This window comes from Castanea sativa, chromosome 8 (assembly GCF_040712315.1).
Source record: "Castanea sativa cultivar Marrone di Chiusa Pesio chromosome 8, ASM4071231v1".
Classification (NCBI taxonomy): domain Eukaryota; kingdom Viridiplantae; phylum Streptophyta; class Magnoliopsida; order Fagales; family Fagaceae; genus Castanea; species Castanea sativa.
Window position 1 is genome coordinate 14,231,899 of NC_134020.1, and position 14,055 is coordinate 14,245,953.

A 14,055-nucleotide genomic window follows, 5' to 3' on the forward strand; every position below is an offset into this window, starting at 1 on the left:
TGGTAACTGGGAATGGTCTTTGGATCATCATCATCATCATCATCATCATCATCATCACCTAGGTGGGGAAACCCTCTAGGACCGTAGATCTTCCTGGGGTATTTAGTCACCTCCAACTTGAGATTCCTGGCTAGCCCAACGAGCTCCTTATGCTCCTCCACAGTGGTCTAAAAATTAAGAAGGAGACAATATTAGAACAAGTATTGAGAGATGTGAGAAAAGAAAAGACAGGACAAGGATGAAAGAGAACTCACCACTTGTGTACCCTTAGGAAACGAGTAAGCCATGACATTTGCGTTACGACGCAAAGGGCACTCCTAAGCAAAGTTGTTAGGGCCATAAGCATAGACCGACCAGGGTAGATGAGAAGGGTCAACAAGACCACCTACAGCGGGGTCAGCCTGACATAAACATCAGACTTGAGTCTCACCATATACAGAATTGCAAGAAAAGAGGAACAGAAGTAAAAAAGGGAAAGAATACATACCTCCACAATAAGGGAAGGCATTGACGAGTCTCGTTGAACTCATTCAAATCCATTTCACCCGCGAGCCGCTTAGCATAGGGAATGTCGTTTCTCCATAGCTGACACCAAGCATCAGTCATGGAAAGTGGGGCAAGCTTGAACTATAGAGGATCCATTGAAACCCATGGTACATCCTCACCCGACAGCTAGTAGCATACCCTCTCTGCCTGGTAGAGGACCCTTAGACCAACACCCTCTAAAGGCTGGGTGATCCCAATAATAATGAGGGTAGCCACTTCTAAAGCAGGATCCACAGCAGGTGATGCACCGGCCCAAGGACTCCATGTTGGAAAATCTGGTTTTACATCTCATAAAAAACACACAATGAAAGAACAAACACGGATCTACTTCATCCATGAGAGATAACATGTAACCTTGAATTCTAGAACAAAGAATAGAAAGCGTACCATGATGAAATGAAATTCAAAACCAAGACTTAAGAATACCTATAATCTTCATCTCAATTCCACATGGTGCCCAAGAAGTGTGGTCTCTCAATCAGTCTTTATGTACGTCTATTCTCAAAGAAAAATCCTTCTTCTTCTCCTTGTAAAGAAAAACTGTTTTCTTTCTTTTCATTATACGTACATTCTAACTAACTTGGTAGTTACTTTATTTAATAACTCTTATTAAATAAAAACATATTATCTAATTGGGTTAGCCTTTTGGGCTTACCCAATTAGGCTTTAGTTTGTGGCTAGAGATGGGACCAAAGGGAACAAATAATGCTCTAGCTCCAATGGGCCTTGGGCTTATCTATCAACTCTTGACAAGTCCAAAGTTACCATTAATTATATTTAATACCACTATATAAATATAATTGCATTCTAAGCCTTATTAATAAATTATATCCAAAGACTTTAATGATATCATTTGACCCCTCCATGAAATATCCATAGTGAAAAAAGTCATAATGAAATCCAATTTCAATAAATATAAGCTTTAGTAACTCCTTACTAAAGTGGGCATCCTGAATAACTAGTTCCCATTAAACTTATCTCAAGTGGATATTTTGTGTCTCTACAAAAAATATTATGGATTCCATCTTGAGAATATGTGTTCCCTCAACACTACATGTGGTTACTGTTGGGGTTTATGCCCTAAAATCCAATTTATTGGCATGTCGTAAATAATTAAATTGTTTAATTATATGAGACTATTTATAAATGAACTAATAGAGCATTATCATAGTCCATGAGATGCATTGTATGTGATTTATGTGGAAAGTCACAGAAGATGTAAATCACAAGTTCCTTATAAACTCAAAATGTAGTTTATAGTCGGTGATGAAATTGGGCGTTTCATCTGCGAAGACTATAACACATCAACTAAGATGATTTGTCTTGATCATGGAAGTGGAGACTTCTAGTTGATGTGTCTTAAGAGTTAAGACATATTGAACTGGACCGTTGTGAGATTAATTATTCAATCAACAACTATCACCTGAATAATTAATCTCACGACTTCTAATTTCATAGACTCTCAATCCTAAGAGGGTAGTGAACTCGATCATGAAATGTAGGTTACTTTGATATATTAGGAGTGAGATCTAATATTCACGGTCAAAACCTTAGTATGTTGGGTAACCACACGTAATGTTGAGGGAGCATATATTCTCAAGATGGAATCTATAATATCTTTTTGTAGAGACACAAAATATCCCCTTGAGATAAGTTTAATAGGAACTAGTTATTTAGGGCGCCCAGTTTAGTAAGGAGTTACTAAAGCTTATATTTATTGAAATTGGATTCAATAAATGTGAATAACTAAAAGATTAAACCGAGTACTCAAGGATAAAATAGTTGTTTACAAAGTGACAGTTCATTATGACTTTGTTCACTATGGATATTTCATGGATGGGTCAAATGATATTATTAGAGTCTTGAGATATAATTTATTAATAAGGCCTAGAGTGCAATTATATTTATATAGTGGTATTTGATGATGCAAAGAAGATCAGTAGGCTGGATGCTTCGGACTTGAAAGGACCACTTGCTCTCTCTACGGCCTAAAGAAAAAGAAAAGCGAATCAAAAGGTGACCGGGGCTGCCGGCCAAAAACCCTCCGATGGCAAAGTTAGTTTTTCTCTCTATATTCTTGAAGTTCCAACTTTTTTGGAGTAAGTTTCACATACCTTTGCTTTGTCAGAATCAGTGTTTATATAGCGTTCCCATAGACGGTTATTGAATACTGGAACCTCCCCTAGATTCGAGGAGGCAAAAGGATTAAATGTAACTGCCATAACCGTTTAGGAGTTACATTTCTATTTCACAACGGATATATGACAGTTATGCGTAGGATAAGGGATTATCACATTATATTTGGAGATTTTCCTAAGTATGATATCCTCGTCCTGGAATTCCTTCGTCAAGTGTGCCTGATAATTCCAATAGCATCCTCGTCCACAAATCTTTATGTGGACGAGTCCTTTCGAGATAAGCTGTGCGCATCCCATGGACGAGGGATGGAGCTTCGCCATCATCCTCAGGACGACCTTGCCCGTTACCCTCGTTCTGAGGATAACTCCTGGACAGCTGCCGAGGTGATGACCGTCTAAGGATGGTCAGCGATTTCGTCCCACATCAGTTGCCCCCTCGTCCAGGAGTTATGCAACGCATCGACATATTTTAGGACGAGTTCATCCCCCTTTATTTTTTTTATTTTTTTTTATGCACTGCGTGTCGCACATCCATAGGGGGTCAGTCATTTGTTTTTATTCCTTTGAGGCATGCGCCACGTGTTGCCTTTTAGTTGGTTCCGTCGTTGCGGTTACCGAGACTTTTCTGCCTATAAATAGTGGTTTCCCTCTCATGCCCCTTTCACTTTTTCAAATTTTCTGCTTTGACACTCTCGTCCGTCGCTTCGTCTAAGAATATCCTCAGCGTCCTTAGTGTCCTTCGTCTAGAGCCAGGTAATCCTTCTACACTTATTTTAGCTTTCCTTTTTAAGTGTTAGGACGTTTTCAATGGCCTCCTGCTCGTCTAGTGATAGTGTGGTCAAGGCTATAGACGAGTATCACGACGACTCTAGTTATGACACTTCTAGTAATGTCAGTAATAGTAGTGCTCATACTGTTAGGATTAGTGCCCTTAAATCCTATTGTATGATGCTATGTATGATATTATGTATGACATTATGTATGACTTTATATTGTGATTGATAAAGTTATTTTATTATTATCTAAAATAATGGTAACGTGAATATGGGACATTATCATATAGTCCATGAGATGCATTGTATGTGATTTATGTAAAAAGTCACAGAAGATGTAAATCACAAGTTCTTTGTAAACTCAGAATTTATAGTTCGTAGTCGGTGATGAAATTGGGCATTTCATCTGCGAAGACTATAACGTGTCAACTACGATGATTTGTCTTGATCATGGAAGTGGAGACTTCTAGTTGATATGTTGATATGTTTTAAGAGTTAAAACATATTGAACAGGACCGCTGTGAGATTTATTATTCTCCTAATGACTTTCAAATGAATAATAAATCTCACGACTTCTATTTGCATGAACTCTTAATCCTGAGAGAATAATGGACCTGATCATGAAGTGTAGGTTGCTTTGATATATCAGGAGTGAGATTCGAAATAACGGTCAATACCTCGGTATGTTGGGCGGCCACATTTAGTGTTGATGGAACATATATTCTCAAGATGGAATTCATAGTCTCTTGATGGAGATATAAAATATTCCCTTGAGATAAGTTTAATGGTTTCGATTATTCGAGAGAGTTAGGCCTAACCACTTTAGTAAGAAATTACTAAAGTATATATTTATGAAATTGGATTTCATAAATATATAATGAACAACTTTAAAGAATTAAACCGGGTACTCAAGGATAAGATGTAGTAATTTACAAAGTGGCAGTCTACGTTTATGACTTTGTGTTACTACGAATATTTTATGAAGGGGTTACGTGTTTAATAAAGTCTTGGGATATAATTTATTAATAAGGCCTAGAGTGCAATTATATTTATATATTGGTATTAAATATAATTAATGGTAACTTTGGACTTGTCAAGAGTTGACGGAAAAGCCCAAGGCCCATTGGAGCTAGTGTCTTATTGGTCCCTTTTGGTCCCACTTCAAGCCACACACTAAAGCCCAATTGGAAAGGCCCAATAGGCCAACCCAATTAGATAATCAGTTAGTTATAAAGGGAGAAACATACAGAATTTTTATAAAAAGAGATTAGAAAAGAAAAAAAAACGGTGTGTGAGAGAGTGTGGAGACACACTTTCATTCTCCCTTTGGAAAACTTATTGAGAGACCACACATCTTGGGCGTAAAGTGGAATTGGAGTGAAGATTAAAAGTGTTCCCAAGTGCTTCTAATCTTTGTTTTGAATTTCTCCACACCAAGGTACGCCATCTTGTTCTTAAATTCTGAAATTTGCATAGTGCACGTTATCAATCATGAATGAAATAGACCCTTGTTCATTGCTTCCGCTATGGGTTTTGCATGAGATGCAAAACCAGAATTTTTCCTTCAATTGGTATCAGAGCCAGGTTTTCATATCATGATTGTATAGGGTGTGATCAAATTTTAGAATTTAAGAAAAACCGTTGTCTTTATGTTTTCAAATTTCTGCATAAAGATATTGCTCCATAAATTTTGTGTGCATTGATAAATATATGTGATGTATTGTTCTGCATGTGCATGGATTAGTCATTGATTCTATAACCATTAATGGAAGAAAATGATTGAATGTTAATGCTTTATAGCCATTGAAATATGTATGGGCACATTCAAATTTCTGCATAAAGATATTGCTCCATAAATTTTGTGTGCATTGATAAATATATGTGATGTATTGTTCTGCATGTGCACGGATTAGTCATTGATTCTATAACCATTAATGGAAGAAAATGATTGAATGTTAATGCTTTATAGCCATTGAAATATGTATGGGCACATTCAAAATGATAACCATTATTTTACATTCTATACATCTTCCATACGAATGGATAGGTAGTTATTGAAATGGATGGTAGTTATATTTTTTTTAAAAAAATAACTACCATTACATTCACGGATGGAAATTGTACATATATATATTGCAAGTGGGATTGAACAGTGCCATGTCTTGAGTTAGTTGCTAATATGAAATCATGTAACTGTCATCTCATGAAAACCACTTGAGACTTTCTTTAAAACCTCACGGATTCACACGGATTCATTCATTATTTTTTTTTTTTCAAAACCGCTGGAAACTTTCTTAAAAAGTGACAGTTATGTCACGGATTGGATGAAGAAGGTGAATTCGTACAGGGGTAGTTATTGACCGTTTTGACTTGGAATTCAATTCATTCATTGCACCATTTGACCGTTTGGCTTGGAATTCCATTGTACGGTGCTCAATAGATTCTCGATCGATCGAGCTTCGCGAATTTTGAATTTTCCAAAATTTTTCTAAGACAGTTTTTTAACGTTTTTATGAACAAAACAACTATCATATCATATACTATATATAATAGCAGAAGCTGAGCGAAAGTTGGTTCCTACATTTAAGGAGGTGTTGACAAATAGGAAAAAAGGCTATCTAATATTCAAACACGTATATAGTTAATCTTTAAAAAAGCGTACGATGCATCATTTGATGATCTCTGAATATAAATACAACATTAACTGCTTAAATGGGTAAATTACATTCAAAAGATTTGCCCGTATACCGAGAAAGAGAGAGAACAGAGTTGTTCGTCGGACCGCAAGAGAAAGAGAGAAATATCCAAGGCCGGCGATTGTTCGTTCCCTGGCCAGATTTAGATCATTGGAATGGCAAGCACAGAAAGAAACCGTTAGGCCACATATCAACCACCTGAATCGTCGGAACCGGCACCGATAAATTTTTTTTTTTCCATCTTTTTAGATCTGGGTATGAAATTTTACTTTTAATTGGTTATTTGTTGGATAGGTTTAGATTTGATTCATTTTTGTTTTGGGTTTTAGGAAAAAAAAACGGTTATCACATAAAACCATTCGTTGCACGCCCCTAGGGTTTAAAACAGAACATCAACTTAATCAATTGTTATCTTTGATCAGTTTCTAACTTCACTCGCTCTGTACCATGCCATTGAGAAGAAAAGCATCCACAACGCACGTAGGTAGAGAAAGAAGGAGAGAGAAATTTGGGGGCTCTACTACGAATCATTAAACTATTCCACTATTGCAACCCCAAACCCTAACCTGTAAGTTGTCCTCCCTCTCTGCCTCTCTCTCAAAACCCAAAACCATAACCCTTAAGAGCTCTTTCCCTCTCTGTCAATGGCAGAAAAACAATTAGGGTTTCTTAACTATTAAAGTAGAGGATTATGGAGGCATAAAGAGAAGGAGCACGTACTACTACAGAAAGGAGGAGCACTAAATGGTAAGACCTTTCTTTTATTCTGCACTTTTATTTTATTGCTTTTATGAAATTTAATAATTTTTTTAATTATATAAAGATGTGAATATGAATTTGAAATTCAATTAATTTGTATTGATATATTTCTTAAATTACAGAGTTTGAGATTGCTGGTTTACATTGCAATTCTTTCTTTGCGTTGGTAAAAATACCCATCAAAGTTTGGGAATTTGACTTTCCATTGTATTGTGGGCCATCTGTTTGATTTTTAAATGATCTTTTTGTTTGTGTTTGTGATTAATATGAGTCTTTTTTGTTTGCTTGCTGACTCTCTCTCTCTGTTTCTTTAAATTCATTTTTTATTATTCCAGTTACTGAGTTTGTGGTTTAACTTCATCAGTTGTGGTACAAAATACTAAACTGAAGGAGGAACAATCATCGGGCGATGAATATCAAAACCTTCTTCTATATCTAAGAGGTACAAACTAACTTTTTTTATTCATTTTATTCTGTTTGGTAATGGTTTTTTGCTAATCGGAGTGGTTTGTTTGTTTTTCTTTGATTTCTTTATTGGTTGAGATATTTACTGACTCACACCGTTTCTATAATTTATAATTTGGTCCTGCATTGTGTGGGTACAATGTTGAAAACATATGTAACATTACATTTAAAAAAATCTAGGCTTTGGTACATCTACAAGCTCATTAGTTGCTTTATATAATACCTTTATAAATAGGCTCAAGTAGTTGGTTGCAATCCCACGATGCTTTTGCTTAGCTGTGCTTATTTTGTCTTGGGTGTAATTTTTGGGTGGATTCATGTTGCAAAACATTCATCCCATTCCCATTTGGAACAAGCAAACCATGTGTTTTATAAAATGTCTCACTCACTTTTGAAAGTTCAAGTTAACTTCATACAAACACTAATAATATATCTAAGTTAATTCTGCCATACATTTGACTTCCAAATTTCATTTTGTCATGTTCATTAATGGTTTAATGGCATGTTGTGTCTGTGGAGGGCCACAATACAATTACAAATCCAATGTCACATGTCACATGTGGCCAAACTGGTTTCAATGTCTGCTTTGACTATAAAGAAGTTGCTTAGTTAGAGGCACATGCACAAGCTAGATTTTAGGAAGTTGTTAAAAGTCCAGCCCATGAAAGAATAAGTTTGGAGGTTTTTAAGTTGGTTTTGGAATTCTATTTAGCTAGAAGAATAATAAGTAGGAGCTCAAAGAATAAATGAGGAGCAATAGGCCTTATAAATAGAGTTGTGGTGTAGCCTGTTGTTGTTTGCGTAAGAGTTAATTAGAAGACAAAGTTTTGTCTAGCAAGAGAGTTAGTGAATAAGCTTTGTCTAATATGCTATTATGAAAGCACCTTTAGGTGTATTAGGTATTTGGGTTAGTTTATATTTGTGAGGGTTATGAGAGTTTATGACTGGTTGTAGTTATCATTGATAGTAGATATTTTTGTCTAGTGTTGCCTGATGTAGACATAGAGTTTGCCAAATCATGTCAAAATATGTATTGTTTTGCTTTCCATTTATTATTTTACATGTTCTTCACAAGGAAAATCCATTGAAAGGGAGCTATTTTCTGCCTAGCTAAAGAATGAGTCATTTCTAAATTTGGTACTATCCAGTAATACTTTTATACAAAGACTAGAGAGCATTGGGATGAGTTTCTGTCCAAATCCTGACCCACTTATTTCTTTATCAAATGCTTCTGGATTGACCATATTCTGATGCATATATTATCAATTAAATGACATAGCAAAATGCAATATTTTTTCTGAAGTATAGGTGAAAAAATTCTGAACTAACCATTGTCCCCTTAACTTGAGTGATTACATGATTGCTTTCACTGTCAGCCATTGGCACATGCACAAGCTAGATTTTTGGAAGTTGTGAGAAGTAGAAGCCATGTGCTATATTAAACATAGCATGTGATTAATATGCATTCCCAAATTCGATCTAGCCTAAACAGAAGCACATCATAGTCCCTGCATCTAAATACTGACTTCAGCACAATTATGTATATTTGTACACTTCAGTCAAAAACTTAGTGCTTAGAGTTGAGTATGGTGCCTTCATGTCTCATAATCCATGGTTTGGGTTTGGGAGAAGAACCATCTTCAGATTGCAATCTTAAAGATTGAGAAGTGGGTTCTACAATTTTATATTGCGTTCTGCTGTTAGTTGGTCTCAATACGTAAGGTTGTAATAGATTTACAAGCTAGCAAAAGAAAATCTTTGTTTGGTTGAAGTACTTAATATTTTTCTATTTTTCAGAGACTTCAATTAAAACCAAATGATGATACTATCAAACTCAAATTTATCTAAATGAAAAAGTGAATTATTTCTCCTTGAAATTGTAGGCTTGGGCTTGTTTTTTCCTAATAGTGTCATAGTTATTTAAAAGTTCATAGTCAGCTTCAATTTTGAACATAATGACCATTTTGCACTTTGTTGAGAAAATGAGTTTCTTTACCGGTACCTTTATTTGTTTGCTTTTCTTTTTTCCCCTGGATTGAGATATCATGCAAGTTGAGAATCAGACTATACAAAAATTGGTTCATCGAGAATATTCCATAGCGGTTATCTTAAAATTTCAATTGTGTAAAAAGATGCAGGACCTTACAAATGTAGGTAATTGTTTATCCAAAGGGCATATCATTGAAGGGACTTATCTGGTCCCAGTTAGACATTTGTTTCAACTTGTCCCATTTAATTATAAGTGATCGACCAGTTGTTCAGAATTTCTCATTCCACATATCCTTGATTCAACTGGGTCCCTTTTACGTTTCTCTGCCGGAAAATCTTGGCCAAAACATGTTCTAACAAATATTAAGTAGACAATACTCACTACTAAGTTCTTGGTTATTAGTTGAAAGACAGGTCAATGTGATCCTTCAAATGCTCATGTCTCACATCAATTCTCGCCCAAATTCCTCTACACCTCTCACTTCAAATTTTAGAGATCTTCACATAAACCATGTACCTATATATACACACACATATCATTCCACAACCACAAGTCTTCACATCCTCTGGTATCAAATCCTTACTTCTTCCTCCTTCTCATCTGTGCTCTTTGCCATTTTTCAGGCAATAATAGAGACAGATAGCAATGGCTATTCGTTTGCTTGGTATTATACATGCTATGCACATTCTTTGCCGATCAAACTCATTTTCAAAGCATGCAGCTTCAAAATCTTTAGATGCTCCAAAAGGCTACCTTGCAGTATATGTTGGAGAAAGTGAAAAGAAGTGATTTGTGATTCCTATTTTGTTCTTGAACCAGCTTACATTTCAACAATTGCTAAACAAGGCCGAGGAAGGGTTATTGTATGTCATTTTCTTTGTACATATTGCCATGAATTTTAGTGAAGGGTTATGAATTGGTTTAGTTTTAGAATTTGAGCTTCCCATCTACTATTGATAATGCATTTTATACGTGACAGGTGGAATTTTGTATTGATTATATATTGTGGATTGAGGGTTGTTGTTTTGTTTTTAGATTTTATGTGTATCATTGTAGCTTTTTTGGAATTGTGGATTTGGGATGCACTACAGCTTTTTCTTTTTTCTTTTACGATTAAAAAGTTGGATTCAATGTCCCTTTAAAAGGTTATATATTGTTTTGGCTTTAGAATTTGTAACTCCCATGTACTATTTATTATGTATTATTATTTGACTAATATTTTCCTGACTTGCTATTTGAAATTGTCATGTAAGTTTTAATTGTTTAAAGTCAGATTCACAATGGGTTCATGTATTGCCGCAATTGGCATAGTGCTAAGTTACACACCTCTATTCTCCATTGGTGTTTTGAACTACTCCTTGCAGACAAGGCAAACAGAGTCGACACATGGTTGTCCCATACAGTAAATTCAGGCATACAAAGAATTCAACTTGAACTCTTTGGAACTGAACACTTCGCCTTGCCACAATTTATTCTTAGTAGTAAATCCATGAGTTTTCTCTTAGTCAATACCAACAATAGCATTCTCAAATTATCCCCTACATCATGGATGGTCACTCAACCTATGGAAGAGCCTCATCAGCTAGTTGTGGCATCAATACTACTCTACACAATTGAATCTTACAAGAATAAGCAGAATAAAGGGAATATCATTAGTTAGTTAGCCATTATTCTCTTTTAAACATTTTTGGTTGTAAAATTGAAATTGTCTTGCAAGTTTAGTTTGGTGTGATTCATTGTGGTTCTTAGGAATAGCAGATTTGCTATTTGAACTTGTCAAGTAAATTTTAATTGCTTAAAATCTTTTTTTTTTTTTGGTCTCTCATAGCAAGGAATTACACACAAGAAGTGATGTGAAAAAACTATTTTTTAAACTTTTTGGGGGACATTGGACATTATATGCTTAAATATACTATGTTATTAAAGCAAAACTCATTAATGTGTAAAACGACCCCGCGCATTGCGCGGGTTAAACACTAGTGAACATAATGGATAGAGATTGATATCTAAACTGAATATCATTGATGTTATAGCCTTAAAATTTAAATTTAACATACTTAAACTCAAATTTAAACAACATCATAATATCAATATTAGTTTTCATTAAACAATAATTTCAACAACCATGCAGAAAACTAATTTCGAACAACATGAAACTATTGCCACTAATTCCAAGACTCACAAAGCATGTTATATAGATATGAAAGAGAAGACCGCTCTGATACCATTTGATGGAAATATGCATGTTTGTATTGTATACAAAACATATGTAGCGGAAAAATAACGGATCTACTTCATTCATAAATGTTAACATGTGCTATGTAAGTTTCTAAATTTAAGAACAAGAGAATGTACCTTGGTGCGGTGAATTTTAAAAAAAAAAAAAAAAAAAAAAACCGAAGATCAAAAACACTTGGGAACACTTTTAATCTTCACTCCAATTTCACTAACGCCCAAGAAGTGTGGTCTCTCAATCAGTTTTCAAAGGGAGAATGTCAAAGTGTCTAACATTTCTTACACACTTTTTTACATTAGTGTTGTTATTTCTTCACCACTCAAAAAAATTTGTATATTTCTCGCTTTGTATCTAACTGATTATCAAATTGGGCTGGTCTTTTGGGCCTTTCCAATTGGGCTTAAGTGTGTGGCTTGCAGTGGGACCAATAAGAAACTAGCTCCAATGGGCCTTGGGCTTTTCTGTCAACTCTTGACAAGTCCAAAGTTACCATTAACTATATTTAATACCACTATATAATTATAGTTGCACTCTAGGCCTTATTTATAAATTATATTCCAAGACTTTATTGTACATGCAACCCCTTCATAAAATATTCGTTGTAACACAAAGTCATAAATGTAGACTGCCACTTTGAAGATTACTACATCCTAATTCCTTGAGTACTTGGTTTAAACTTTTAAAGTTATTCATCATATATTTATGAAATCCAATTTCATAAATATATACTTTAGTAACTTCTTGCCAAAGTGGTTAGGTCTAACTCTCTAAATAACTGAACCCATTAAACTTATCTCAAGGGAATATTTTATATCTCCATTAAGAGACTATGAATTCCATCTTGAGAATATATGTTCCATCAACACTAAATGTGATTTCCCAACATATTGATATTTTGATCGTTTCTTTAGACCTTACTCTTGATATATCAAAACAACCTACACTTCATGATCAGGTCCATTATCCTCTCAAGATTAAGAGTTCATGTAAATAGAAGTCATGAGTTTATTATTCATTTAATAGTCGTTAGGAGGATAATAAATCTCACACTAGTCCAGTTCAATATGTTTTAACTCTTAAAACATATCAACATACCAATTAGAAATCTTCATTTTCATGACCAAGACAAATTATCTTAGTTGATATGTTATAGTCTTCGCAGATGAAATACCCATTTTTATCACCGACTACAAACTAAAATTCTGAGTTTACAAAGAACTTGTGATTTATATCTTCTGTGACTTTTCACATAAATCACATACTATGCATCTCATGGACTATATGATAACAATAAACTTGTTTCTTGAACAAACTTGCATGGCTTTAATGCTTAAAATCCAATTATACTTGTGATTTATTATTTTTTGATAATAATAAAACAACTTTATTAACCACAATATTACGTCATACATAGCATCGTATAATAGAATTTAAGGGCATACATCCTAACACTAGATGCTTTCTTTAGTCCATAAATGAATTTTAAGCAACTTGCATACTAAAAGGGCGTTTGGATAGCCCGTCCACGTCCAAGTTTTGCTTCTTATTTATTTTTTTTTTTTCAACGCGTGTTTGTTACTATTCATTGGCCATGAACAGTGATTTTAGGCCAATGAACAGTAACTTTTGGAATGAACAGTGATTTTTACCCCTTTAAAAATTATTTTGCTACAGTGTTTTCAGTTTTCAGCAATAAGTTCTATCCAAACGGACCCTAAGTACAACTGGTTCTTTGCTATGAACTAGTCTAGCTACATCATATTTGTTAGGGACATTATTGATGTAGTTGGCTAATCCTTTGACAAAACGTAATTTACTTGTAATTGGGTAGATCTAGGATGGTTTAAGACTTCAAGAAACATGTTGCTCAAGTAAAGTATTAAAGCCATGCAAGTTTGTTCAAGAAACAAGTGAAGAAGTAATGTTCATTGAAGCTCGACAGATGTCTGACAAAAGCATATCTATTAAGGTTTAATGTTGAAGCTCGATAGCAGCTTGACAGAAGCTGCATCTGTCGAGAACTACGAAATCAGACTTTTCATGTCTAATGTATACTAGTCTTGTGATCATTTATGACATACATTGTACTTATCTTTTGATATATATATATATATATATGATGATGTATGTTGTTTTTCACCTATTTCTCCATGTGTTGTTTCTTTTTCTCTCTTTATACACATGTTTCTTTATGTGTGCAATCTTTTATTTCTGTTTCACATATGATGCTTTAATGATTTTTGTTTAAGTTTTTCAGAAAAATAGGTTGTGAAAGTCTATCTTGCTATGAATTCCCTTCTTGCAAAATTTTTCAAAAATTTGTGTTAGGGTTATACTTATTTTGTAATTCAACAAGTGATTATGAGTTTAGTGATTTAAGACTTTTCTCATGATTCACTTGTTTGTTGTGGTATTTCCACAGATTGCCAAAGGGAGAGATTGTTAGGGACAT

General features: G+C 34.5%; 1 long non-coding RNA gene across 5 annotated transcripts; it reads left to right on the forward strand.

Moving 5' to 3' along the window:
- Positions 1–6,113: 6,113 nt before the first annotated feature.
- LOC142606976 (uncharacterized) lies at positions 6,114–14,055 on the forward strand. Of its 5 annotated transcripts, none has more exons than XR_012839213.1 (4): positions 6,114–6,408; positions 6,576–6,900; positions 7,277–7,354; positions 14,026–14,055. It is a non-coding gene; the product is annotated as an uncharacterized LOC142606976 (long non-coding RNA). The 5 variants fall into 5 exon arrangements; XR_012839211.1 differs by lacking the exon at positions 14,026–14,055 and adding an exon at positions 10,637–11,187 and having other exon boundaries at positions 6,115–6,408; XR_012839212.1 differs by lacking the exon at positions 14,026–14,055 and adding an exon at positions 10,732–11,187 and having other exon boundaries at positions 6,115–6,408.